This window comes from Suncus etruscus, chromosome 20, assembly GCF_024139225.1.
Source record: "Suncus etruscus isolate mSunEtr1 chromosome 20, mSunEtr1.pri.cur, whole genome shotgun sequence".
NCBI lineage: Eukaryota > Metazoa > Chordata > Mammalia > Eulipotyphla > Soricidae > Suncus > Suncus etruscus.
The window spans coordinates 30,214,220-30,240,632 of NC_064867.1; the positions used below are offsets into that span (position 1 = coordinate 30,214,220).

Here is a 26,413-nt window from a genome sequence, read left to right on the forward strand (position 1 = left end):
TGCGTCGAGCTGGAAGAAAAAGGCCTCATCCTCCATCCCACCATCAGTCAACCTCTTCAGGGGCTGACTTGCTACACCGCTGAGCGTCACAGACTGTGGGCCCAAAACAAACAAACAAACAAACAGAACCAAGTTCCAAACAACATCAGTGTCCATCGCTGTCAGCTGAGAAGTAAAGTGACCAGGACACACTGGGGACAATGCAGCATGATAAGGACAATGTCCAGCCCCAGCTGTGAGCATGAGGAATCAGACCCCAGTCTTGGGAGGGTTTGTGGTGGCTCCAATACTGTATGCCTTAAATCCCTGGCACATGCGACACACCAATACCTCGTCTCACCTCTGTGGTCTGGGACACCAGAAGTATGTCTCCTCACTAAAATGTTGGGCTTGACCATGCATCCCAACCATAGGAGCAGCCACAGTCATTACAGTCTCCACACGATGGTTACTCTGAGTTGGGTGATCTGAGCCTGTCCTCTCACTTATCAAATAGGAACAGAGGATCTGAGATAGAAGGGAACTTGCCCAAAGTTGCACAACACCTGAGAAGCCAGCAGCAGCACTCTGTCCAGGTGCCCGATGTTAACCACACTCAGAACCAACAGGCCGGGCCTAAGCTCTGTGTTGGTGCAGATCACAGAATCTATTGGGGGTCACCTTGCTGCGGAAGCAGAATGAAAGCTCCTCAGTGCCAAACTCTGTCACCTGCACCCGTAGAACCCAGGAAGGATGAAGAACAAGTAAATGAAGTCAACCTTTCTCCTTAGACCCCGAGGCCCTAGGAACATAGAGTGGCTTCTGTAGAACCCCAGAAGAGAAAATGCAAGAGGATCATGGCATTGACACTTTCAAGAATTTAATCTGGGGCCAGAACAATAGCACAGCGGTAGGGCATTTGACTCGCATGCAGCTGACTCAAGATGGATCTGGGTTCAATCCTTGGCATTCCATATAGTCCCTGAACCAGGAGAGATTTCTGAGTGCATAGCCAGGAGTAGCTCCTTAGCGCCACTGGGTGTGGCCCAAAAACCAAAACCAAAACCAAAGATTAAGAATTTAATCTATGACAGCCACAGGAGGCCAGCCAATCACCTATAAAAATCCTATTAAATTGAATAAAAATATTGTTTCTGGGCCGGAGAGATAGCATGGAGGTAAGGCATTTGCCTTTCATGCAGAAGGTCATTGGTTCGAATCCTGGCATCCCATATGGTCCCCTGAACCTGCCAGGAGTGATTTCTGAGCATAGAGCCAGGAGTAACCCCTGAGTGCTGCCGGGTGTGATCCAAAAACAAACAAACAAACAAACAAAAAATATTGTTTCTGGGGTTGGGGACCATACTTGGCTGTGCTCAGGGCTTACTCTTGATTCTATGCTCAGACATCATGGCTGGCAATGTTTGAGGAACTTTTTGGAGTAGTGGGGCTCGAACCCAAGTTGGCCATGTGCAAGGCCAACCCACTAACCCTAGTAGTGGGTAGGCTAACCCTACCCACTACTCTATCACTCTGGAACATATCGAGTCCATTTTAATGCATAGAAAATAAATCTTGGGCCCGGAGAGATAGCACAGCGGTGTTTGCCTTGCAAGCAGCCGATTCAGGACCAAAGGTGGTTGGTTCGAATCCCGGTGTCCCATATGGTCCCTCGTGCCTGCCAGGAGCTATTTCTGAGCAGACAGCCAGGAGTAACCCCTGAGCACCGCCAGGTGTGGCCCAAAAAAAAAAGAAAAGAAAAGAAAATAAATCTTTTGGACTTGCTCCCCAGCAGATGGGGACTCTCGAGTTTTCTGACCTCCTCTAAACTCATCCAATTCAGCAAGAAAAAGGGACTTCTCCAAGGTAATTCAGGGCTCTTCCCAACTTCATGTCCATTCTGTCCCCAGCACCTGGCCCTGAATTTCCTTCCTGCTTCCTATTGGCACCAAACCCCCAAACCCCTGGCCAAGTCCATGACCTGGCCCTCTTGGGCATCAAGGTTGGCTGAATAATGAAACATTTCCAGCAGCCTCTCTTGACAATCAGCTATATGAAAACACCTCGACACACGGCATTTTTCTGAAACTATCTTATTATCATCCCAAGATCTTTCACCAATTCCTTAGATGATCATTTAAAAACAAACAAACACAAAATCATGGGCTCTGGGAGGCTTGCAGTGAAGTTGACCTACAGGGCACTGAAACACAAATTATCTCTCCCTTTTAGCTTGCACAGAAAGCTCACGACACATGCTTACAAGCCAACTTATTTCTGGTCTGGACTCAGTCCCATGAGCACTGCAGGAACTTCAATGAGTTCCTGGTTCTGGGGACCAGGCAGTGACTCCATTCTCATTCTGTCTTGCAGAAAAGATAACCTGGGGCCAGAGCAATAGCATTTGTCCTGCACAGAGCCAACCCAGAGTTTTAACCCCAGCATCTTATATGGTCCCCTAAGCCCGCCAAGAGTAATTTTGAGGGGCCGGAGGAATAGCACAGTGGTAGGGTGTTTGCCTTGCATGCAGCCGATCCAAGTCAGAGTATGGTTCGAATCCTAACATCCTTTATGGTCCCCAGGCCTGCCAGGAGCAATTTCTGAGTGCAGAGCCAGGAATAATCCCTGAGCACCGCCAGATGTAACCCAAAACCCAAAATAAATAAGTAAATAAATAAATAAATAAATAAAAGAGTAACTTTGAGTGCAGAATGAGGAGTAACTCCTGAGCACTGCTGGGTGTGGCCCAGAAATAAAGATAACAACCCACATCACTGGACAAGGATGAGATGATCTCCTATCTCCTCCACCCTCTTTTTCTTTTGGGTGAAGGGGCTTGGGCCATACTCAACAGTGCTCAATGGCTGCTCCAACCCTGCACTCAGGGATAACTCCAAGTAGTGCTTAGGGGATCATATGGGATGCCAGGGATTGAACCTGGGTTGGCCACATGTACATCAAGTTCTCTCCCTGGTGTACTATTATTTTGGCCGGCATTTGTGGATCGGCAAGTGAAGTGGGATAAGCCATGACAGAGGCACAATGGAGAAACCTGGCAAGCATGGGGGCTTTGGCTGTAGACACGAGACCCTCAAGAACACACACACGAAAAAGGGGGCCAGAGCGGTGACACAAGCGGTAAGGCATCTGCCTTTCCCGTGCTAGCCTAGGATGGATTGAGGTTCGATCCCCTGGCATTCCATATGGTCCCCCAAGCCAGGAGCGATTTTTGAGCTCATAGCCAGGAGTAACCCCTGAGCATCACTGGGTGTGGCCCAAAACAAACAAACAAGAACACAACTGCTTACTCCACTGGAAAGCTGGGGTACTATGGTGTTACTCCACCCTGGATTTACGTGTAGCGACCTGAGACCCACCCATTTCTGGGAGGGGTCTTGGAATAGGTAGATAAACCCGGAAGCCAGGGGATTAAGGGTCTTTGGCTTTCGGCCCTGCTGAGCATGCTGGCTTCGGTGTCTCTGTTTCTGGTCTTGGACCAGGATGGAGGCCAAAGGGAAGATGGCTGAAAGGGTTTAGACGCAGGGTAGCCTAGAATGGCTGAATGCTTAAAAGGTTATGAGATAGGCCACACACATGTGGTGAATAGGGCATGAATAAAGTTAATGCTTCCTGATGCCTGCTTGTGAGTGAGTCTTGATTACGCCGATCACCTGGGCCTGGGACCCGCCGGCTGCATGGGGGATGAAGCCACGTGGCTGGGGCCTAAGCACAAAGGCCTCCATCCATCGCCATCCAGCTCCATCCTTAATTATTTCATGCAACAACTGGCGCCCGAACAGGGACAATTCAACACTATGGGATGGTGAAGATGGGGAACCCCAAAGGCCCTGAAGTCAGCTGGCCCACTGCTTTCTCCCCTATCCACAATGCCTGATCCATAAGCAGCAATACCCTGGGGAGGGAACCAAATGGGGGAGAAAATTGACAAAGAAGCTTTGAGGTGTCAGGGCTGAGGCAGAGTCCTTGTGCAGAAGTTGGAATGGGGGTAGGTGACGGGGTGGTGGGGAGTAGGGGCAGGTATGGGTACTGTGGCAGGGTAACAGGATGCCAGGTTGAGCTCAGGGGTGGCCTAGGGCCACCCAGGTACAGTGACCTCTGTGATGAGACAGGCCCTTGCCCAGCCTCTGGGAAGCAAGGGAGACCTGGGAGGGCCGAAGCACCATGTCCTGTCCTTAATGCTGGAAGACTGAGGGGAGCAGTCCCAGGATGGGGGACAGATGATGACATTCAGACATCCATGCTAGGCTCGACACACCCCTCTGGACAATGGGTGAGGCCTGACCCCCTTTGGGGCAAGGCTGGGGCCATCAGATTCAGGGTGGGTAGGGCAGCAGGGGGCCTGTGCAGTTTTGTCAGTGATGTGGGAGGGAGGGAGGGTCCCCTGCAGAGGAACTGCCCCCCAAATCCCTGCTGTGGGGATAGAAGAAAACAAGTTCTTCCTCTGAGCATCTTCAAGGCTATATGGCTGTTCCTGCCTCAGTTTCCACAACTCCAACAGGGCTGGCCCCAGACCTGCTGTTATTTTGTTTTGTTTTGTTTTGTTCTGGGGGGGTGGGCACACCTGGCGGTGCTCAGGGCTTCCTCCTGGCTCTGTGCTCAGAGATCACTCATGGCAGTGCTCAGGGGACATTCTGAAACCTGCTCCAAGCTCACCTGTCCCTGCCTCTGGGGGGTCTGCTTCATCTCTTGCTTCCTGTAGGTTCTGAGGGGTGCCTGCCTTTCCAACCCCCTGGGGAGTCCGCACGAGGTTGGGACTGAGTTCAGAGAGGGGACCAAATTGTTCTGGCTCGATGGCTCTTTGGAGTTGACTCTGGGGGTGCTGTGCAGGCTAACAGGGACCTCCAGAACACTGCTTCCACTCAGAGGGCCCAGATCAGCCCTTGGGCAGCATGGCCGGCCCTGCCCACTCTGCAGGCGGAGCATGCCCAGAACTCGGCTGACTCGAGCAAGGCTGACTCCCCTCCTGGACACCGGGGGAGGGGACATTTCTGTCATCTTTCTGGACTCCCTTTGCTTCAGGAACAAGAGCGGCAGTGATGCAGGTGGGGAGAGAGAGAGAGAGAGAGAGAGAGAGAGAGAGAGAGAGAGAGAGAGAGAGAGAGAGAGAGAGAGAGAGAGGTGAGAGAGAGAGAGAGGAGAGAGAGAGAGAGAGAGAGGAGAGAGAGAGAGAGAGAGAGAGAGAGAGAGAGAGAGAGAGAGAGAGAGAGAGAGAGAGAGAGAGAGAGAGAGAGAGAGAGAGAGAGAAAGAGAGCTGGTGATTTAAAGTGGAACCTGACCTTGAAAGGGGGGTGTCCCCCATGGAGGCTGTCAGCAAGCAGCCTTCACTCACTTTCACTTAACTAACCCTGCCCCCCCCTTAAAACCCAGAGGCAGCCAGCTCTGGGCACATAGTGGGGGGTTCCCAGTGGGAACCCCCGAAAGACCCTCAGCCCTTTCTGCTCCTGCCTTTTAGGGGAGAATGACATCAGAAAGGTACGTCTTAGCTCAAAGCAATCTCTCCCAAATCTCTCCCAGCATCCAGGGGTCCCAGGTGGGACTTGGAGACCCCCCCACTTTCAGTCTCAAAACAGGCATACTTGGTAGCTGGGGGAGAAGGAACTGCCCAAGGTCAGCAGCTGTTTCTGATGGTTCCGAGCAGATCTCAGCTCCTCTCTTTGAGCCCGGGTGGCTTCTCCAAGCTCCGGGGCGAATTCCTGACATGCCTCTGGGCCCCGCAGGCTCAGGGATTGCATTTGTCTCCCCAGGGAGGCTGAAGAAGGGGTGGGGGATGCGGAGCCAGTGGGTGGAGCGCGGAGCCAGGCAGGGGAGTGGGGTGCCTCTCCCTCAGACCCCCCCTCTTTCTCTCTCTTTTGGGGTGTGTGCTAGGATCCGGATTCCCCTCCCACTGGGGGGTTTGGGGGGGAAGGGACTGCATAGACGCCTCCATCCCTCCCATCTCCATCCCCATCCCCAAGCGCGCGCCATCGTGCCAGGAGTGGTCCGCAGAGCCTGGGACTCCGGTGGGGAGGGTTTGGGGGAGACCCACGGGCCTCCCCCCGATCTCCGCCACTGCAGAGTCTCCTCGGAACCGCCTCCCGAACCGGATCGGGCTCTGCAAAGCCATGCACCCAGCCCAGCCGCCTCCTACCTTGCAGATCCGCTTGCAGCCACTGCCTGGCACGGAGCGCAAAGCTGAAGGCGCGGCCCCAGCGCGTCTGGCCGGAGGGGTGCAAGGGGTGGGATCTTTGGGGGTGCCCTGGAACCCGAGATCGAACCCGAACCGGAGCCGGAACCAGAGCCCGAACGCCTCGCCTCGACCTTGGCTGGAGCTCTGCTGCGGCGCGCGGGCCTCAGTTTCCCCCCTAGGCGCGTGTGTGCGTGTGTGTCTGTCTGTGTGTGTCTGTGTGTGTGTGTGTCTTGGGGCGGGCAGGAGCCGACGTCACCCGAACCGAGAGTTGGGACTTCCAGGCGTGCCCGATGGAGCCTGCTGCGCCCTCTCTCTCCATCATTCCCCCTAAGACACCCCACCCCTAAAGTGGGCCACCCCCCTCCCCAAATTGCACCCGCATGCCAGACCCTGCTGGGCACCGTAGCCCCTCCTCTAGCCCAGCTTTGCTGCAAGAAACCGGGTCCAAAGAAGGGTGGGCACAAGCTGATGCCCCTCCTGGCACCACACCCCCCTCATAGTTTTGGAAAGAGGGTCCAGCTTGCTGGCAGCACCCTGGACCCCTTGGCAAACGCCCATCCCATCCTTTCCTTTGCCTGGTGCAAGGCCGGACATGGGCCTCCTCCGGGGCTTGGCAACTAACTGCTGGAGAGCTGCAGAGGACGAGGTGGCACCGGCTCAGCGACCCTTGAACCCCACCAGGGGTGAGGGTGAGGTTGGTAGAAAGTGTAGGCAGAAGGGCCCAGGGTGAGGGGATTGGCAGGGCAAGGGGGAGAATGCCTTGGGGTGCTCCAACATGCTGGACCAGAGAGACTGCAATGCATGATCCCCCCAAAAATCAGGGTACCCCTCTCCCAGGTGGGTGGCAATACCCGACTCTCCCCAGCCTGGCTACTGCAGGGGCGTCCTAGCTTTGGCCAGCCAGGGCTGTGTGTGCCCTGAGCGCCTCCTGGTGGCCCAAGTGACAGGACAGCTGTGGTCCCAGCCAGTGATGTCATTAAGTCAGGAGACAGACTGCGGGCCCAGCCAGGGACAGACAGGCAGAGGGACCTGGGCACCCGGTTTCCCTTTTCAGGGCTGGGGTTTTTGCACACTCGGGATCCTGGATTTCAGGGATTGGAGGGAATAAGAGGTTCCGAGGAGAAGCAATAGCTGGGGGGGGATATGCCTGGAGCGACTTTTTGAGGCACCCTGAGATGGAGATAGAAGTGACTGTTCTGTTCTGGCAGACAAGGGCACTGCAGAACAAACAGAGAGGGCATGTCGGCCGCACATGCTCACACAGCAATTCAGTGCCTGAACTGGGACTGGAATGCAGTTCTGGGAGGTTTGGGGCAGTGCCAGTTCTTGCTAGGGCAGTGCCAGTGGCCAATGCCAGCTGTTTCTCTGTACAACAACTCATGGTTTATCTGGAGGTTCCCAAGATACACAGGAACTGTTTACAATAAAAATGATATTACAGGGGCCAGAGAGATAGCATAGAGGTAAGGCATTTGCCTTGCATGCAGAAGGATGGTGGTTCGAATCCCAGCATCCCATATGGCCCCCCAGCCTGTCAGGAGTGATTTCTGAGCGTAGAGCCCGGAGGAATCCCTGAGCGTTGTCAGGTGTGACCCCCCCCACCACCAAAAAAAAAAAAAAAAGATACTACAGGGGCTGGAGAGTTAGCACAGCAGTAGGGCATTTGCTCTGCACACGGCTGATCCAGGACAGACCACGGTTTAATCCCTGGTGTTGTGTATGTAAATATTTTGGGGGATTACTATGTTGCTCACCCTAATCTGATTAGGTGATTGTGCCCTACCCTAGGGTGTGACCTGGCATTCTGCCCCCACCCTAGGGTAGGACCTGATTCTGCTTCCACCATTGGTTGGTATCTGATCCCACCATTGGGTGGGACCTGACTCTGGACTATAAGAGCAAGGGTCTGTGGAAGGCGAGAGGCTTTTGCTGGCTGGAACTGAATCTGAGTCTTTGGACTTCAGTTTTGTCCATCCGAATAAAGCAAATATTTCCACGAGCCTGATTGTCTGCGAGCTGTTTACCCGCCGTTTCACCTCAGAACCGTGGGCTAGACAGGGTGGCAGACACGTGCTCCGAGCTGGAAGAAAAGGGCCTCATTCTCCATCCCTCCATCAGTCAACCTCTTCAGGGGCTGTCCTGCTACACCTGGCATCCCCCAAGCCAGGAGTGATTTTTGAGCACAGAGCCAGGAGTAACCCCTGAGTGATGCCAGGTGTGACTCAAAAACAAATAAACAAACAAACAAAAAAGTGGGGGGGATATTACATATGCAGGAGGCAGAAACAGTGGTGATTGCTTGAACGTGGGAGCTTGTGTTTGTTAGAAGGAGGGATTTTCTGGGTTACAATTATTTTGAGGAGGGGTGTTATATTCAACTTTGTTCAGGGCTTACCTCTGGCTCTGCATTGGGAATCAATCCTGGTAAACTCAGAGGACCATAGGGATGCTGGAGATCAAACTCAGGTTAGGTGTTTGCAAGTCAAGTGTCTGACCTGTTGTCCTATTGCTCAGGCCCCTGTGCTCCAACCTTGGGAGCATAAGAACTCTGAATTCTGAACCAGAGAGGTGGCGCAGTGGTAGGGCATTTGCTTTGCACGTGGTTGACTTAGGATGGACCTCGACTGGATTTCTCAGCATCCCATATGATCCCCCAAGCCAGGAGTGATTTCTGAGTGCATAGCCAGGACTAACCCCTGAGCATCACCAGGTGTGGCCCCAAAACAAACAAACAAACAAACAAAAAAACAAACAGAACCAAGTTCCAAACAACACCAGTGTCCATCTTGGTCAGCTGAGAAATAAAGTGAGCAGGTGTGGCCCCCCCAAATAAAAACAAACAAACAAAGCCCAGAACTCTAAATTCATCTATTTGATTTCAAAACTTTTTCAAAGTGGAAAAGAAGAAAGTGGAAAGTGAACTGCTTGTTGGTGGTTTCTGTCACTCAGAAATGAAGCAGAGAGAAGCCATGGGAGTTGAGATGGGGGTGTTGGTTACCAGGAACTCGGGGACTAGCATGCACCTTGTTCTGTTTGAGAATCTCATTTGAATCGCCTGTAAAATGGAACTGATGAAAACCCCCTCCCTGCCTTCCTTCCAGGGCAGCAGGAGGCTTGTGCCAACAGTTTTATGCCTAGAAGACATGAAAGGAAGGAGCCAGAGCTATAGCACAACAGTAGTTTGCCTTGCATGCGGGCAACCCCAGACAGAGTCCAGTTCGATTCCCAGCATCCCATATGGTCCCCTGAATCTGCCTTGAGCAATTTCTGAGCACAAAGCCAGGCGTAACCCCTGAGCACCACCAGGTGTGACCCCAAAACAAAAACAAACAAACAAACAAACAAAAAAGAAGCCAAGAAAGGAAACTTAAAAACATTCTTAACTATATAGAAACGGAACACTTCTAAAGGAAATACAAATGGCCAGAAAGTCAGAAAATAACAAAAACCAAACGGTTTACTTAAAGCTTGCAAGGACCAGCAAAATGATTCAAAAGGATGGAACACAGGCTTTGCAGGTAGGAGGCCCAGGTGCCATGACCAGTTCTGCATCACCAAATTGACTCCCTGAGCACTGCCAGGTATGACCCCAGAAACCAAGAAACACAAACGCACACATACAAAGAAAAAAGATTGCTGGTGGCTCAGTGGCAAAAGGCCTGACTGGCAAGGCTGAGATTGAGGCTTTGAACCACTCAGTCTGGGATGCTCTGGGTGGCAGCGGAGGGTCCCCTGCAGACCACAACACATGTCTGTAGGCACCACAACTGAACACAAGTGCATGTATGTGTGTGTTTGTGTGTGTACCATGAACTCCAAAGAAACAAAAACCATCTTCACAGAACACCAGGCAGGAGTTAATGAGGAAAGGAGATAAAAAGTGAATTTCTTTGACTCAGAAGACCTTTTCCAAAGTGATAGGAAAAAGATGACGAGGCAATTAAGACAAAAACAAAGGCTGCAGCCAAGCCGTGCGTAGCAAGATATTCAATTTCGCTTGCAATTTAGTGCCTATTAAAGATTACAAATCAAAACACAACATGTTAGCCTGGCTTTCTGATTTTGTTTAGTTTTGCTTTGGCTTCTTGGGTCACTGCTGCAGAACTCAGGGGATCAAATAGGAGTTACCAGAATCCAACAAGGCAAGAACCTAACCCCTCTATTATCTCTCTACTATCTCTCTGGCCTACCTTGCCCCCTATTATTTTTTTAAATAAAGTTTTAATTGAATCACCATGAGACACAGTTATAAAACAGTTTGTGATTGAGTTTTAGTCATACAACATTCAATACCCAACCCTTCACCAGTGCATATTTCCCACCACCAATGTCCCTAGTTTCTCTTCCACCTGCCTCCATGCCATCCCGTCCTACCTGCCTCTATTGCTGGCATTTACACACACACACACACACACACACAACTATGCTTCAAATGTGCTCTGCCATCCTGAGCTAACTCCCTGGCACTATGCTGACTTTAAAAACAAAAACAAAACCCCTTCAAAAATACCAAGAATTGGAATGAACTGGACACAGTAATGGGCATCAATGACATTGGAAACCCCCAAGCTGGTGAGAACTGTAATCAGAGCGATGTGACCAGATACTCAAGCAATCAGAGGGCTTGTGCAGAAGAGGGGACCAGAGAAAATAAGAAAGCTAGCCTTGGGGGTTGCCCACAGGGAAAGCAGTATTTCAGGCAGATCTCCCTGTCTCCTGAAAATAGCAAGTGCTCTGGGGACCATTCAGTACATATGCTAGGCCAGACAACTTGGGGCCAAGATTCCTTCAGGGGCACTCTGAGTTTATGCCCTAGGCATGCCATGTTGTTTAAATGATTGTCTTTATACAACAACATCGTATCTGAATTCCTTCCAAAACCCTTTTCCTTGGACCCCTAGAGGGTGCCTGACCCTACAGAGAGATTGTTTCTGCAACTACACCAGCCACTACAATTCAACTTAATCATGGAGCCCACACAGCAAGAGATGAAGAACTACAATAATAGACAATAATAACGCAGAACAGAAAAAACCGGGCCCGGAGAGATAGCACAGCGGCGTTTGCCTTGCAAGCAGCCGATCCAGGACCAAAGGTGGTTGGTTCGAATCCCGGTGTCCCATATGGTCCCCCGTGCCTGCCAGGAGCTATTTCTGAGCAGACAGCCAGGAGTAACCCCTGAGCACTGCCGGGTGTGACCCAAAAACCAAAAAAAAAAAAAAAAAAAAAAAAAAAGAACAGAAAAAACCATGGCTGTCAACAGTGAATGTGGTCCCTTTCTCTTTAGCAAATGATCTCTGTGGACTTGGTGTTTTGGGGCCACTGCTGACCATGGGTAATTGAAAGGAGAGATGCTCCATAAGGGGATTTCCCAGCAGGACGCACACATGCCCAACCAAACCATGAACAGGGGGTGTAAAGTGTGTAAGTGAGCAGTGCTTCATTTCCTTGCCTGCTTTTCTCAGAACGAGTTGTTTAGTACAAAGCCACAGGGGTCAGAACCAGAGGGGCCAATCAGGAGCTGTTCTTGATGCTTCCTAAGGAAATGAAGTGACTGTAAAATTGAGTCACAAGCTTGGAATGTTGATATTCCTTCCAGCAGGGCTGTTTGAACTTTTTCACTTGAGACCCCTGGCGGCAACCCCTCCCAACTCCCCAAAAGTCCACACCAGCTGCCACAAGCTAACACCCACCCAGATTCTTGTCCTGCATATTCTGGGGCCTTCTTTCTTTTTTCTGGGGTGGGGGGCCTTATTTCTTGTCATCTTCTTGTCCCACCTCCCTGGAGGGGTCTCCACTGAGCAATCGAGAAATTGAGATTTACTGTGTTGGAGGGAAGGATTTGATGAGAGGATTATAATGGATTTGTCATGTGGGGAGGAGCTCTGAAGCTGCCAGAAAGAAATGGGTGGAGAGATAGTACAGTGGGCAGGGCCTTCTATGCTGCCAATCCTGGCTTTGATCGCCTTGTGTTACATATGGTGCCTCAAGCACTGCCAGAAGTGATTCCTGAGTGGAGAGCAGGAATAACCCATGAGCATTGCCTGGTGTGACCCCCCACCCCCACTCCAACACACACACACACACACACACACACACACACACACACACACACACACACACACACACACACAGAAGTTGAACTACAGCAATAGCACAGCAGGTAGGGCACTTGGCCTTGCATACAGCTGACGAGGGTTCAGACCTCCGACATCCCATATAGTTCCCCGAGCATACCAGGAATAGTTTCTGAGCACAGAGCCAGGAGGAATCTCTGAGTGTCACCAGATATGGTCCAAAAACCAAACCAAACCAAATCATAAACAATAACAAAACCCCCCGAAAGAAATGGGCTCTGGGCCCCTATGGGTCTCCATCTCAGTGCATATTAGGTCTTCAAAGTCATGTTCACTCAGAAATGTTGCACCCCATTGGAACTGGGCAACTCAGAACCTTGTTGTTGAGGGCCCAGGGTGGATCATAGAAGCAGAAGTGGTCCTGGGAGTCCAGTGTGTTTCTCTGTCTATGTGAATAAAGGTGGGAGAAAAACAAATGTGTCTACTGCTACAGTCCCTGAGGTCAGCAGCACTAGGAACTGGGTTGGGACATACAGCAGCGGTTGCATTTCCAAAACTTCCATTTAATTATCTTTTGCATAGATCTGTGTTCTGCTGTGTGTCTGACTTTTATGGGTTTGTGGACCTCACCTAGCTTTGCTCAGGGCTTATTCCTGGCTCTGCTCTCACTCCTGCAGGTTTCAGGAGACTTTATGAAGTTCTGGGGATCAATCTAGGGCTAGTCACATACAAGGTAAGTGCCTTCCAGGCCTCACTGTTTGTCTAAATCATGTTTCAATGATAATCACTTTTGAAACAGGACAGAGTTTAGGTTCAGGGCCCGGAGAGATGGCACAGCGGCGTTTGCCTTGCAATCAGCCAATCCAGGACCTAAGGTGGTTGGTTCGAATCCCGGTGTCCCATATGGTCCCCCGTGCCTGCCAGGAGATATTTCTGAGCAGATAGCCAGGAGTAACCCCTGAGCACTGCCGGGTGTGGCCCAAAAACCAAAAAAACAAAACAAAACAAAACAGAGTTTAGGTTCAGGGTTTTTGGGCCTGTGTGTCCTTGGGAAGGAGTAGCTGGGATCTGTGACTTCCTGCCCCAGGCATTGACAGGGGAGAAGACCCAGTGACATTATGTAGCATGAGAACCTCCTCTCAGATCTAGAAATATCAGCCTACTTTTGGGAAGATTGGAGGTATTTCTGTCCTTGGCTGTGGAAGCAGAGGTTGAGGGTCTGGGCTTGGGGATGGGGTGAATTGACCTCTCAGCCCCAGGGCCCTGCTAAGCCATTGGTTCTTCTTAACTGCATGCACTTGACTTCCTGGAAACTCTCACTTGGGCCATGATCCCAGAAGTGACATAGCTTGAGCTAGAGGTCAGTCCTGAGGGCAGGGGCAGGTGATACAGCATTGACAAAATGCCTCAAGCTGGGAAGCGCCACCATTTTGTTCCTTCCTCCCCATCCAGCCACCAGTGGGGAAAGACCTACTACCCCTGAGTGACCCCAGGCATCATCCACTGCCCACCAAGCCAAACAGACACTCTCAGCTGAACCATCCAGGCTCTTTCTGGTTTCAATCCGTCTGCCCAGTGCTTCCCTCTATCCATTCCCTGATGCTTTCATTCTGAGTAAAAGCAATTTTGCCCCAGTATTGAGTCCACTTTGCTCCCTGCTGGCATTCTTGCCCTTCTGCCCAGCCATTCCTTTAGTGATTCCCTCTAAAATTAAATTAGCCTTTGCACCTTTGGAACGTTCTATGCTGTTTCTCTTTGATTTCCTCACTATGGTTACAAATTTTCAGGGACATTTTATTTGTTTGTTTGTTTTGGGGGTTTGCGTCATACCGGGCATTGCTCAAGGGTTACTTCTGGTGGACTCAGAGAACCATATGAATTCTGGGGATCGAACCTTGATTGTCACATTCAAGGCAAGTGCCCTAACCACTGTACTATCACTCTGGCCCATCAGGGACATTTAAAAAATAAAACCATGAGGGGCCAGTGAGATAGCCCAGCGGTAGGGCATTTGCCTTGCATGCAGCTGATCCAGGACAGACAGTGGCTCGAATCCCAGCATCCCATATGGTCCCCAAATCTGCCAGGAGCGACTTCTGAGCGTAGAGTCAGGAGTAACCCCTGAGCGGTTATTAACCAGGTGTGGCCCCCAAAATCAAAACAACAACAACACCACCAACAACAAAAACATGAACAATTCAAAAGAAACACATCTCATTGATATCACTGGGTTGTTCAGAGGAAAAACGGATACATACAACCTGAAGACGCATAACAAACCACAGAGGGCTAGGAAGCGACGCAGAGCTGCTAGAGGACATGCCTTGCACCTGAATCTGAGCCTTGATCCCTGACACTGATTGGGTGGTTTTGAAGCTCCACTCACCTGGACTGAGAATAACGCCTGATCACACCAGTGTGTCACTTCAACCTCACCCAAAGAAAAGATTTTGTACAAGTTCACTTATACAGAAAAAAACAGAAGCATCCATCCAATTAGCACAGATTCCTAGAATGCTCACCTGTCTTTGTCATTAGCTAAAGCCCAAACCCATCCTTGGTTTCAGCTACAAGAAAGCCATGTCAACAGGTACGATAGCATAGCAGTAAGACGTTTGTCTTACATGAGGCCAACACAGGATGCACCCCACTTCGAATCCTGGCATCCCATATGGTCTTCTGAGGAGTGAGTTCTGAGCACAGACCCAGGAGTAAACCCTGAGTACCACCGGGTGTGACCCCCCCCAAAAAAAATTCCAGCTTTTGAGGGGCTGGAATGTTAGCACAGAAGGAGAACTTTTGCCTTGCACGTAGTTGACCCAGGATGGACTCAGGTTTGATCCTCAGCATTCTATATGGTCCCCTGAACCTGCCAGGAGTGATTTCTGAGTGCAGAGTCAGGAGTAACCCCTGATGCCGCCAGGTGTGAAATAAATAAATAAAATAAAAAAGAAAGTCATGTCAATGTCAACTATGGTTCCCATGGAAACATGAGTCAGGATTAATAGACACTAGAAATTCAGTCCAAGCAAACTAGTCATAAGAAAAATGACAGTCAACAGCTTGGGAATCAGTGAGCCAGTCCAGAGACTATGAGCACTGAGTTCTCTCTGCTTGGCCACAGTCAGCTCAGGGCACACAGCGGAGCCAGTGTCATTGCGATGGAGCTGAACATGGAAGGTGCTGGGAGTAGGAAGAAGGGCTTGGGCTAATGCGAAATGCCCTGCAGTCACCAGCTCCCACACTTTTGGGTGGTTCAATGCTTACAGGGTCTCTACTCCCTAAAATGCTCCAATGTGCCGAGTCCGCTCCGCATCACAGAGCAGAAAGCTAGCAACCCCACAGTGGGAGTACATGTCCCTTATCTTGGTATCTATTCTCTGTGATGAATGGCTCTCCAGTAGGGGTTTGCAGGCCTGGGAGACAATCCTGGGTTGAGCATATTTCCTCGTGCAGGACTCTGGGTTTGAGCCCCAATACCTGGAAGTCTATTGCTTCCAGGCATGGAGCTGGAAGAAGCCCCTGAGCACTGCTGATGTGGCCCCTGAAATCAAACAACAGGCCAGAACAGTTTATAATGTTCTCCAACCCCACTTTGAGGAAAATCATGGCTAAGTTAAAGGTGTCTATGTTGGCAGGTGTGGGTGTGTACACACTTGCATGGGTACAAGAGTATGCATGTATATTCACATACTTGTGTTTGTGTGCATGTGTGTTAGACTGCCTGTAAGGACACAGCTCAGAAACACTGTGGAGAGAAATGCCACAGAGATGGACAGTGGAGTTAGGCTTTGTAAGTTCTCCATGATCTAGAGATGAGCGTCCTTGGAGAAGGGCAGGGTACAGACTTTATGGTGGAAATAACATTAAAAAGATAATTCCATTGTGGTAAAAGGGTGATTCTTAATAAAGTGGTTCAGACAATTCAGTGAAAAAAATCCTTTCTCCAACAGACAGCAGAGGGACAGCTGATTATCTATGTGGGATCATTTGGAGTCATTCCTGACCTCAGACACAACAACAAAAACTAAAACTGATCCAAGATGCCAATGTAAGGCTTCAGTTATCTGGTCTCCGAAGAAAACTCAGATTCTGTGCCCCTGGAAAGGCCATGCCTGATAGAAATAAACCATCTCTGATATAAAAATATCTGAGATTCCCTTTTCTCTGCTTCCCCAGATAACAATGATTTCTCAGACACTAAACCTAGAAACAATAAGAAAGACTAGATAGAATGGATTTTTATCAAAATTCAGAACGTGTGCAATCAAAAGGCACTATCAGGATGGAAAAAGAGCAGCCTGGGAGAGTGAGAAATCATATAAGCAAAAAAGAGATTTACATAACCAAAGGCTATATTTAGAATATGAAAGAACTTTTACGGTTCAATAATTAGAACATAATACAATGAAAAAAATAGCTAAAGGCACCATCTCCTTGGTCTCTAAGACTGAACGATGCTCTGGCTGGGTGAGTCTTAATTGGGAGGGGCCCCAGCTCCCCCCTGAGCACAACATGGGTGCCATCCCCCCACCGAAGTAAAATAGCTTAAGGTGGAAGAGCTATTTGAGAGAGAGAGAGAGAGAGAGAGAGAGAGAGAGAGAGAGAGGGAGGGAGGGAGGGAGGGAGAGAGAGAGAGAGAGAGAGAAAGAGAGAGAGAGAGAGAGAGAGAGAGAGAGAGAGAGAGAGAGAGAGAAAACAATGGCCTGAACATAAGGAGATGCTTAATATTGTCTGTCCATCAAGGCCAAACAGATAATATGGGGTAAAAGTGCTTGCTTTGCCTTTGCACACAGCCAACTGGGGTGGGGTTCGGTCCCCAGAACCTCATAAGGTCCCCTCAGCACAGAGATAGGAGTACGTCCTGAGCACTTCTAGGTGTAACCCCAAAACAAAATAGATTAAAAAAACACCCCCCCCCCCAATGAAAACACCATCCAGAAACCTTCAGGAAGCCACATCCTGCTTGCATTCATCACTCACTGGCTAGAATGAAAATCGACAAGATTGGTGGCAGGAAAAGCACACTGGTGAAGATTGAAGATTGTTGTACATTGTATGACTATATCTCAGTCATGAACAACTTTATCTGTGGAATAACAAACCTGTAGTATGAACAACCTTGTAATCACCCCGTGTTTATTTATTTATTTATTTTTTGGTTTCTGGGCCACACCTGTTTGACGCTCAGGGGTTACTCCTGGCTATGTGCTCAGAAATCGCCCCTGGCTTGGGGGCCTTATGGGATGCCGGGGGATCGAACCGTGGTCCGTTTCTTGGTAGCGCTTACAAGGCAGACACCTTATCTCCAGCGCCACCTTCCCGGCCCCATCACCCCGTGTTTAAATAAAAAATTAAAAAAAAAGAAATTTGACAAGGACATGTGTGGGGAAGATGCGGAGTCACTGGAATCATCGTGGTGCTGGGGGTGAAAACTCTGGAAAATAGTGGAATTTTGTTTGTTTTAAAATTTGGGTGATGGGGGGCCGGAGAGATAGCATGGGGGTAGGGCGTTTGCCTTTCATGCAGAAGGACGGTGGTTCCAATCCCGGCATCCCATATGGTCCCCTGAGCCTGCCAGGAGCGATTTCTGAGCATAGAGCCAGGAGTAAACCCTGAGCGCTGCCGGGCGTGACCCCCCCCCAAAAAAAAAATTGGGTGATGGTGGTGGAGTGATAGCAAAACAAGTAGGGCATTTGTCTCGTATGGAGTTGACCAGGGTTTGATCCCAGGCATCCCATATGGGCTCTCGAATCTGTCAGGAATGATTTTTGAGCACAGAGCTAGTAGGAGCCCCTGTGAGCCACCAGGTGTGGTTCTCAAACAAACAAACAAACAAACAAACAAAAATTGGATCTGGGCCAGCGTGTTAGTACAGTGGTAGGGTGTTTGCCTTACATGTGGCTTACCTGGGACATCCCAAGTGTTCCCCTAAGCCTGCTAGGAGTGATTTCGGAGCACAGAGCCGGGAGTAACCCCCAAGAGCTGCCATGTGTGGCCCAAAAAACAAACAAACAAAAAAATTGGGGCCAGAGCAGTAGCACAGCATGTAGGATGGGCGTTTGCCTTGCTCACGGCTGATCTGGGTTCGATCTCCGCCATCCCATATGGCCTTGTAAGCCTGCCAGCAGTAATTTCTGAGGTCAGAGTCAGGAGTAAGCCCTGAGTGCCGCCAGGTGTGGCCCCCCCAAAACAAAATTTAAGTCAGGGATCAGAGCAATAGTAGGGATCGAGGTTCGATCCCCCACATTCCCTATGGTTCTTGAGTTTCACCAGGAGTAAATCCTGAATACTAAGCTAGGAGTAACCTCTGAGTACTGCTGGGTGTGGCTCCAAAACAGATAAACAAATTAAAGTCAAACACAGAATTGTGATTTGCCCTTCCTGCTCTGTTTCTTGGTTGTCTTCTAAAGAGAAATGAAAACATACGTCCAGGAGAGCTAGGGTCATAGAACAGTACGTAGGATGTTTGCCTTGCATGTGGCCCCACCTGGGTTTGATCCCCGACTCCTCATATGGTCCTGCAGCCCTGCCATGAGTGATTCCTTAGCACAGAGCCAGGAGTAACCCCTGAGCATCATGATGTATGACCAAAACAAAACAAAACAAAAGCCCAAACTAACCAGTCATATCAAAGCCAAAAAACCCTTATTTTCAGGGGCTGGAGAGAGCTCAATAGAGCACAGGCTTTGTATGTGGGAAACCCCAGTTTCATCAGACAACTACATGGTCCCCTGAGCACTAAGTCTGAGCACTGGGTGTAGCCCCCAAAACAAAACATGATGTCTTCTATAAAGCTGCATCTGACTACCCATGGACACATCCTCACAGCACAGAGGTGGAGGTGGCGCTGCGTAGGGTCCTTGGTCCTGAAAAGGACATTTGAATGCAGTCCTCTGAAGGAATAGCATCAAATGGTACAAACAAGTGTTGGTAACTGGGAGGCACAAACGGGCCTGAAGACATGGTGCTGAGTGGGAAGTCAGACACTCAACGGCAATGTCTGGGGCAGGAGGGCATTTGCCTTGCATGCAGCCAAACTAGGATTGAAAGTGGTTCGAATCCCAGCATCCCATGTGGTCCCCAGGGCCTGCCAGGAGCGATTTCTGAGCGTAGAGCCAGGAGTAACCCCTGAGCACTGCCAGATGTGACCCAACAAACAAATAAACAAACGAAAAAAGCAATGCCTATTATCATCACCCCATCCAAAGTGCCTAGAAAGGCCCGTCTACAGGAACAGAAAACAGGTGTGGGATAGAGAACACAGAGTTCCTTTCAGAGCGATGGAAACTGCTGAGAAGACAGCCAGGGCCATGGTTACCAGACCCGGAAACCTGACCAATCATCATGAAACTGTGCACCACAAACCATGAGCCTCGGTGCCAGCAAGGGCTATTGTGAGAGCTCAGAAAATGCAATGTCCAGGGCTGGAGCAACAGGACAGTGAGAAGAAGTTTGTCTTACTCGTGGCTGACTAGGGTTTGATCTCTGGCATCCCATATGGTTCTGAGCTCTGCCAGGAGTAATTCCTTAGTGCAGAACTAGGAGTAAGTCCTAAGCACTGTAGCCCTGCTGGGTATGGCCAAAATCAGACCTACCCCCATTAAAAAAAAAGAAAAGCATGGAAATAATACCCTTTGGGCCCGGAGAGATAGCACAGTGGTGTCTGCCTTGCAAGCAGCTGATCCAGGACCAAAGGTGGTTGGTTTGAATCCTGGTGTCCCATATGGTCCCCCGTGCCTGCCAGGAGCTATTTCTGAGCAGACAGCCAGGAGTAACCCCTGAGCACCGCCGGGTGTGGCCCAAAACAAAACAAAACAAAACAAAACAAGAAGGAAATAATACCCTTCACCACAGATATTATTATTATTGGGACAATTTGGGGTGGGGAGACGAGGGTGACTTGGAAGTTAGATCCTGGGCTTGTTATGTTGGACTAGAGACACTTAGGAACATAACCCCTATATGTGCCGCTGAGACCTGGGTGAAAAGTGCTCAGGAGGCAGAAGTTAATGGGAACACAGGAACATTTTTTGGTTTTATTCTTGCAAGTCTTCAAGACATTAAATTCATTAAATTAGATTAATTTATTTCTAGTTTGAGGGCCACACTGGGTGATGCTCAAAGCTAACTCCCCCCCCCCTTTGGTTGGTTTTTGGGTCACACCCGGCAGCGCTCAGGGGTTACTCCTGGCTCTACGCTCAGAAATTACTCCTGGCAGGCTCTGGGGACCATATGGGATGCCGGGATTTGAACCACCATCCTTCTGCATGCAAGGCAAACAAACACCCTTGTCTCCATGCTATCTCTCTGGCCCCTCGAGGCTAACTTTTTTTGTGTGTGTGTGGTTTTTGAGTCACACCCGGCAGTGCTCAGGGGTTACTCCTGGCTTCATGCTCAGAAATTGCTCCTGGCAGGCACAGGGGACCATATGGGACGCTGGGATTCGAACCGATGACATCCTGCATGAAAGGCAAACGCCTTACCTCCATGCTATCTCTCTGGCCCCAAACTTTTATAATCTTTTTGTTGTTGTTGTTGAGCCACACCCAGTGGCAAAGCTCAGGGGTTATTTTTGGCTCTGTGCTCAGAAATCACTCCTGGAAGGCACGAGGGTGCATATGAGATGTCAGGAATCGAACCATGGTCCATCTGGAGTTGGCTGCGTGCCCTACTGCTGTGCCTTTGATCCAGCCCCAACTTTTACAATGTTGGTTTTTGTTTGTTTGTTTGTTTGTTTGACCCGGCAGCGCTCAGGGGTCACTCCTGACTCTACACTCAGAAATCACTCCTGGCAGGCTCAGAGGACCATATGGGTTGCCGGGATTCAAACCACTGTCCTTCTGCATGTAAGGCAAAAAGCCTTACCTCCATGCTATCTCTCTGGCCCCAACTTTTACAATCTTTTTTTTTTTTTTTTGGTTTTTTTGGGCCACACCCAGCGTTGCTCAGGGGTTACTCCTGGCTGTCTGCTCAGAAATAGCTCCTGGCAGGCACGGGGGACCATATGGGACACCGGGATTTGAACCAACCACCTTTGGTCCTGGATCGGCTGCTTGCAAGGCAAACGCCGCTGTGCTATCTCTCCGGGCCCAACTTTTACAATCTTAAAGCATCTTTTTTTTTTTTTTTTTTTTTTTTTTTTTTGGTTTTTGGGCCACACCCGTTTGATGCTCAGGGGTTACTCCTGGCTATGTGCTCAGAAATCGCCCCTGGCTTGGGGGAACCATATGGGACGCCGGGGGATCGAACCGCGGTCTTTCCTTGGCTAGCGCTTGCAAGGCAGACACCTTACCTCCAGCGCCACCTACCCGGCCCAATCTTAAAGCATCTTAAAAATAAAAATAAATCTTATTTGTTTGTGTCTTTTATTTACTGTATTTTCCGTATAAGATGACTTTTGAAACAAAAAAATGTCAACAGAAAATCGGGGGTTGTCTTATACGCCGAGTATATCCCGAAAAATGTTTCAATATGTCGCTAAACGAAAATTGTCTGAATATTGCCACAAAACGAATTTTCCAACTCGGTCCTGCACCAATCACTGCAAGGCTGCTCGGACCGCCTCTCTAACTCAGCCAATCCAAGCAGGCTTTTGATGCATGCAAATTAGACAATGTTTTGGACCCGAATCTATAATGTAAAAAGCCTGCTCAGATTGGCCAGAGTCAGAGAGGAAGTCTATTACAGCAGAACCTTTGAACCTTTGCTGGTTGTGATTGGCTCACTGTGGTACATACAGTTGCAGCACAGGAACGTTCTGTCTGATACAGCGAATATAGGCCTAAACCTATGTTTTAACTGCAAAATTAGGGGGTCGTCTTATACGCCGGAAAATACAGTATTTATTTATTTATTTATTTATTTATTTATTTATTTATTTATTTATTTATTTATTTATTTATTTATTTTTGGTTTTTGGGCCACACCCGTTTGACGCTCAGGGGTTACTCCTGGCTATGTGCTCAGAAATCGCCCCTGGCTTGGGGGGACCATATGGGACGCCGGGGGATCGAACCGCGGTCCGTTCCTTGGTAGCGCTTACAAGGCAGACACCTTATCTCCAGCACCACCTTCCCGGCCCCAGTATTTATTTTTTTAGTCACACTCAGTGATATTCAGAGGTTACTGTTGGCTTTGAGTTCAGGGATCACTTCTGGCAGGATTCAGAAGACCTGGGATCAAACCTGGGTCCAATGCAAGACAAGCGCCTTACCATCTACTATCCCTTCCCCTTCCCCACCCAATGAATGTATTTGAAGACCTCTGAAAATAAATCCATGAGCCTCTTCCCTCCGTTGCCCCTCAACAAAGGAAAAGCAATGATGTTCCAAAGAAAATAGCCATGTGTGGCCTTGTTGATCACAACCCTGTAGTTATCACAGCCAGTGAAGACACAGTAGCAGGAGTGTGACAGCACTGTCCCTCCCTCCTTCATTCATTCATTCATTCATTCATTCATTCATTCATTCATCCATTTATTCTCACCCAATGGATTCTTCCTGAGTTCCTGCTGCATGCAAGGTCAGCTGTGAGTGGCACACATAAACCGCTGCTGGTGACATAGTTGGGGTTCGTGGGGGGGGGGAACTGCGGCTCTCACAGGAGGGGAAGTGGGTACAATCGCACCCCCCCCCCCCCCGTTCTGCTGGGCCACATCTGCTACCACACCTCTCCCCAGAGCTGGGGTGGAACGCTTTGTTCTTGCTTATGTGGGGACAGAAGTAGTCCAGTCTGCCTTCAGACAGAAAAGAGGGTCCCCGGAACTTGTAGATCTCTACAACCCAGATCAGCAGAGCAGGGAAGGAGCCAACACAGGGAGAAGGGAGGGAGGGGTTTTGGAGCGGGTTCCAAGGAGACATCACTTCCCTCCACTACAAGACCTGCCCTCCAAAGTGGGGAGGGGCTTTCCTCCCACAGCAAGTCCCTCCAGAGGGCTTTTTGCTAAAGATTTTCAATCCTGTAAATTCTGGGAATCCCCAAGCCGGGAGCCCCTGAAGTATTTTAGGGGATCCTGCATCCCATATGCACTGATAGACCAAACAAACATTCAGTTTCACACATCATCATCTTTAAGCCAAAATAGATGCAGTTTCGATGAACGAAACTAGCGGGCACAGATTTTTCTAAAATAGGCTTCTGGGGGCTCACTGTGGCTCCACTTGGGAGGCCACCTGGGGATGGGGAAGCACTCACAACTTGGGGGAGGGGAAGGCACCCCATTTACTGGAGAGCCTGGGGTGCATGTGGAGCTTCCTCTGCTTCCTAAGGGGAGTGAGGCCCTTGCTGTGGGGAGAGAGTTGCCCAGAATGGAGCCCTGCTTGTTGATACCTACCAGCCTCCACACCCGGGGGGTCAAGTGGCTGCACCCTGACTCTCAGAACCCTGTGGGACTCCCTTTTAGGGGAATCTGATTCAGAGAGCAACTTGGGAGCCTGTGTTTGTGGGATCAAAGGTTCAGGTTCTCCGTTCCCAGCCTGGATCTCAGGATCTTGTGATGGGCAAAGATGGGTCTCATGAGGCCATTTTCTTTCTTTTTTTTGGGGGGGGTACATCTGGTGACACTCAGGGGTTACTCTTGGCTCTGCACTCAGAAGTCTCTCCTGGCTTGGGGGACCGTATGGGATACCAGAGGATCGAACCACAGACTGTCCTTAGCGCCTAGCGTGCAAGGCAAACACCCTACCGCTGCGCCACTGCTCTGGCCCTCATGAGGCCATTTTCCCAGTGATTTGAGGGTTTGGGAATCTAGTACTTAAAATAGCTGCTTATTGGGTATCATGCAGGGGAATGGCGGGAACCCCAAGAGAAGCCACACTCTGCACACTGGCTGTCATTGTGGGGCTCCAAGGAGGTGATGTGAAAAGCACGGCACGTGAATAGGTGTAGTGCACAATCCCGCACAATCCTGCATGATCCCCCAGGATCCCCAGTAATCATCAAAATCTCACAAATCCCTTCATGATCCTCCACGATTCCCCCACAACTCCCAGTGATCATAACAATTCCTGAAAATCTGTTAGGATTCCCAACAACCTCATCACAATTTCTAATAATACTGGATGATCTCTCACGACCCCAGTGCTCATCACAATTCCTTTTTGTTTTGTTTTGTTTTGGGGCTACGCCCAGCAATGCTTAACAGTCATTCCAAAAAAAACCAAAAAAGAGTCATTCCAGGATCTGCACTCAAGAATTTCTCCTGGTGGGACTTATGGAACTACATGGGGTGCTGGGGATTGAACCTAGGTCAGCCACGTGCAAGGCACCTTTCTATATTATTGCTTCGAACCTCCATTACAGTTCCTAATAATTTTCATATTCCCAACCATCCCCAGTCATTCATCACAAATCCTAAGAATCCCCATAATCCTCAGTGGTTCATCACAGTTCCTAAAATTTCTGTGTGATCCCTAATGAATCCACACAATTTTTAATGATCCCAAAGGATCCTCCATGACCCCAAACGATCCATCATGATCCCTGATGATCCTGCATAATCCAGAAAGATCCTGTACAACTCCTAATGATCCCATATGACTCTCCTGATCCCTAATGATCTATCAGGAACCTTAATGATCCTGCATGATCCCTAGTGATCCATGTTGCTCCCACATGATCCTGCACAAAGTCACTACCTTTGGTGTGACTCTTACACAACATAACCTAAAAGGGATCTGGAACATTCATTCTAGGATCACTGGCTGGAAAGCCACCAGTAGAACTTTCTACTTGACAGAAGGAAACATAGTGATTAAGGTGGTTTTGAGGTCACTGAAGTTTTTTTTGTTTGTTTGTTTTTGGGCCACAACCGACGGTGCTCAGGGGTTACTCCTGGCTGTCTACTCAGAAATAGCTCCTGGCAGGCACCGGGTACCATATGGGGCATCGGGATTTGAACCAACCACTTTTGGTCCTGGATCGACTGCTTGCAAGGCAAACACCACTGTGCTATCTCTCTGGTCCCCGAGGTCACTGAAGTTTGAGGCTGAATTCAGCTGCTCCCCACCCACCTTGGCCATGTTCAGCTGGGGGTTCTGGACCTGGCTGGGGAGGTGGCATGTGACCAGGTCATCAGCCACCCCCACAACCCACTGGTCCTTCTGCCAGCCACAGCCTAAGGAAGGGGCCAGTAGCTGGGAGTTATCTGGTGTCCAGCCAGCCGTCCTCAGCCCTGCACCTCTTTGGGTCTGAATTCCCAGAAGCCTTCCACCCACCTGCACCCCCAGTTTCTCCAGGCCCCTCTGTGGGACTGCTTCGGTTCTTGGTTCCTCCTGAGCTGGGGGGGCTCCACCCAGTCAGCACCTTTGTGGTTGTTCCTCAATGTCTCAGAGCATCCTGTTTGAACATTTCCGACATCCTGTCCCCCTCAGCCCTCGGCCTAAGGGGAGGGGCCTGGCATGACAACAGGTTGCCTGGCACCCCAGAAATAATGATTGCAATGACAAGGACTCAGTGCACAAGGGTTGGAGGGAAGATGACGGGGAGCTTCCACACCAGGAGAGCCTGAGATTCCTCTGGGGATCCTTAAGTGATAGACGCCCAGGAGGTCCCAGGAAATAAAGCCCTACCTGCCACCCACTCAGGGGAGCTGGGCCCATGTTCACATGGGGGAGTCAGGCCAGAGTCCATACAGGGGAGCAAGGACTGAGACACACAGGGGAGCAGGGCCTGAGACACATAGGGGAGCAGGGGCTGAGTTCAAACAGCATAGATTGGCCTGAGTTTAGCTTTGACTGTCTGCACCTTCCATCCCCACCAGAATGCAGAACTGAGCTGCTGAGATCCCAACAAAGCAAGGAACAGTGCCTGCTAAAGTGTGGGTTCTGGAGGTATCCAGGCACCCTCCACTCCATGCTGCATTAAGCCCCTGGTTCTGACACAGTGAAGCCAGCTAGATGGGCGCTTAGGTACCGACTTCCCCATGGGGAAGACCCAGCTTAGGGTGTTCCATGTCACCACCACCCCAGTATCTTTTTTGTGCAAGAGGATGCGGGCAGGATGACCCCTGACCTGGCTTGACTGTGGCCTGGGAAGTCTTAGGTCAAAAAGGAAGTGAGGAATGACCACTTCCTCCTGCCACCCTGGGCCTGTGCCAGAGGGGGCCTCCCTCTGACCACTTCCTCCAGAAATCCCCAGGCCTTACCAGCTCATCCTGCCAAGATACCCC

General features: G+C 50.0%; 1 protein-coding gene across 5 annotated transcripts in view; it reads right to left on the reverse strand.

Moving 5' to 3' along the window:
- Positions 1–26,413, reverse strand: part of IQSEC1 (IQ motif and Sec7 domain ArfGEF 1) — a 274,955-nt gene that overhangs the window by 74,026 nt on the left and 174,516 nt on the right. The window contains exon 1 of one of the 5 annotated variants that reach the window (XM_049766494.1): positions 6,128–6,388. The exons of the other annotated variants lie outside the window; for them this stretch is intronic. The gene's annotated coding sequence lies outside the window, so the exon portion shown is untranslated. Of the gene's footprint in view, positions 1–6,127; positions 6,389–26,413 lie in introns of those variants that run through there. 5 annotated transcript variants of the gene reach the window in all.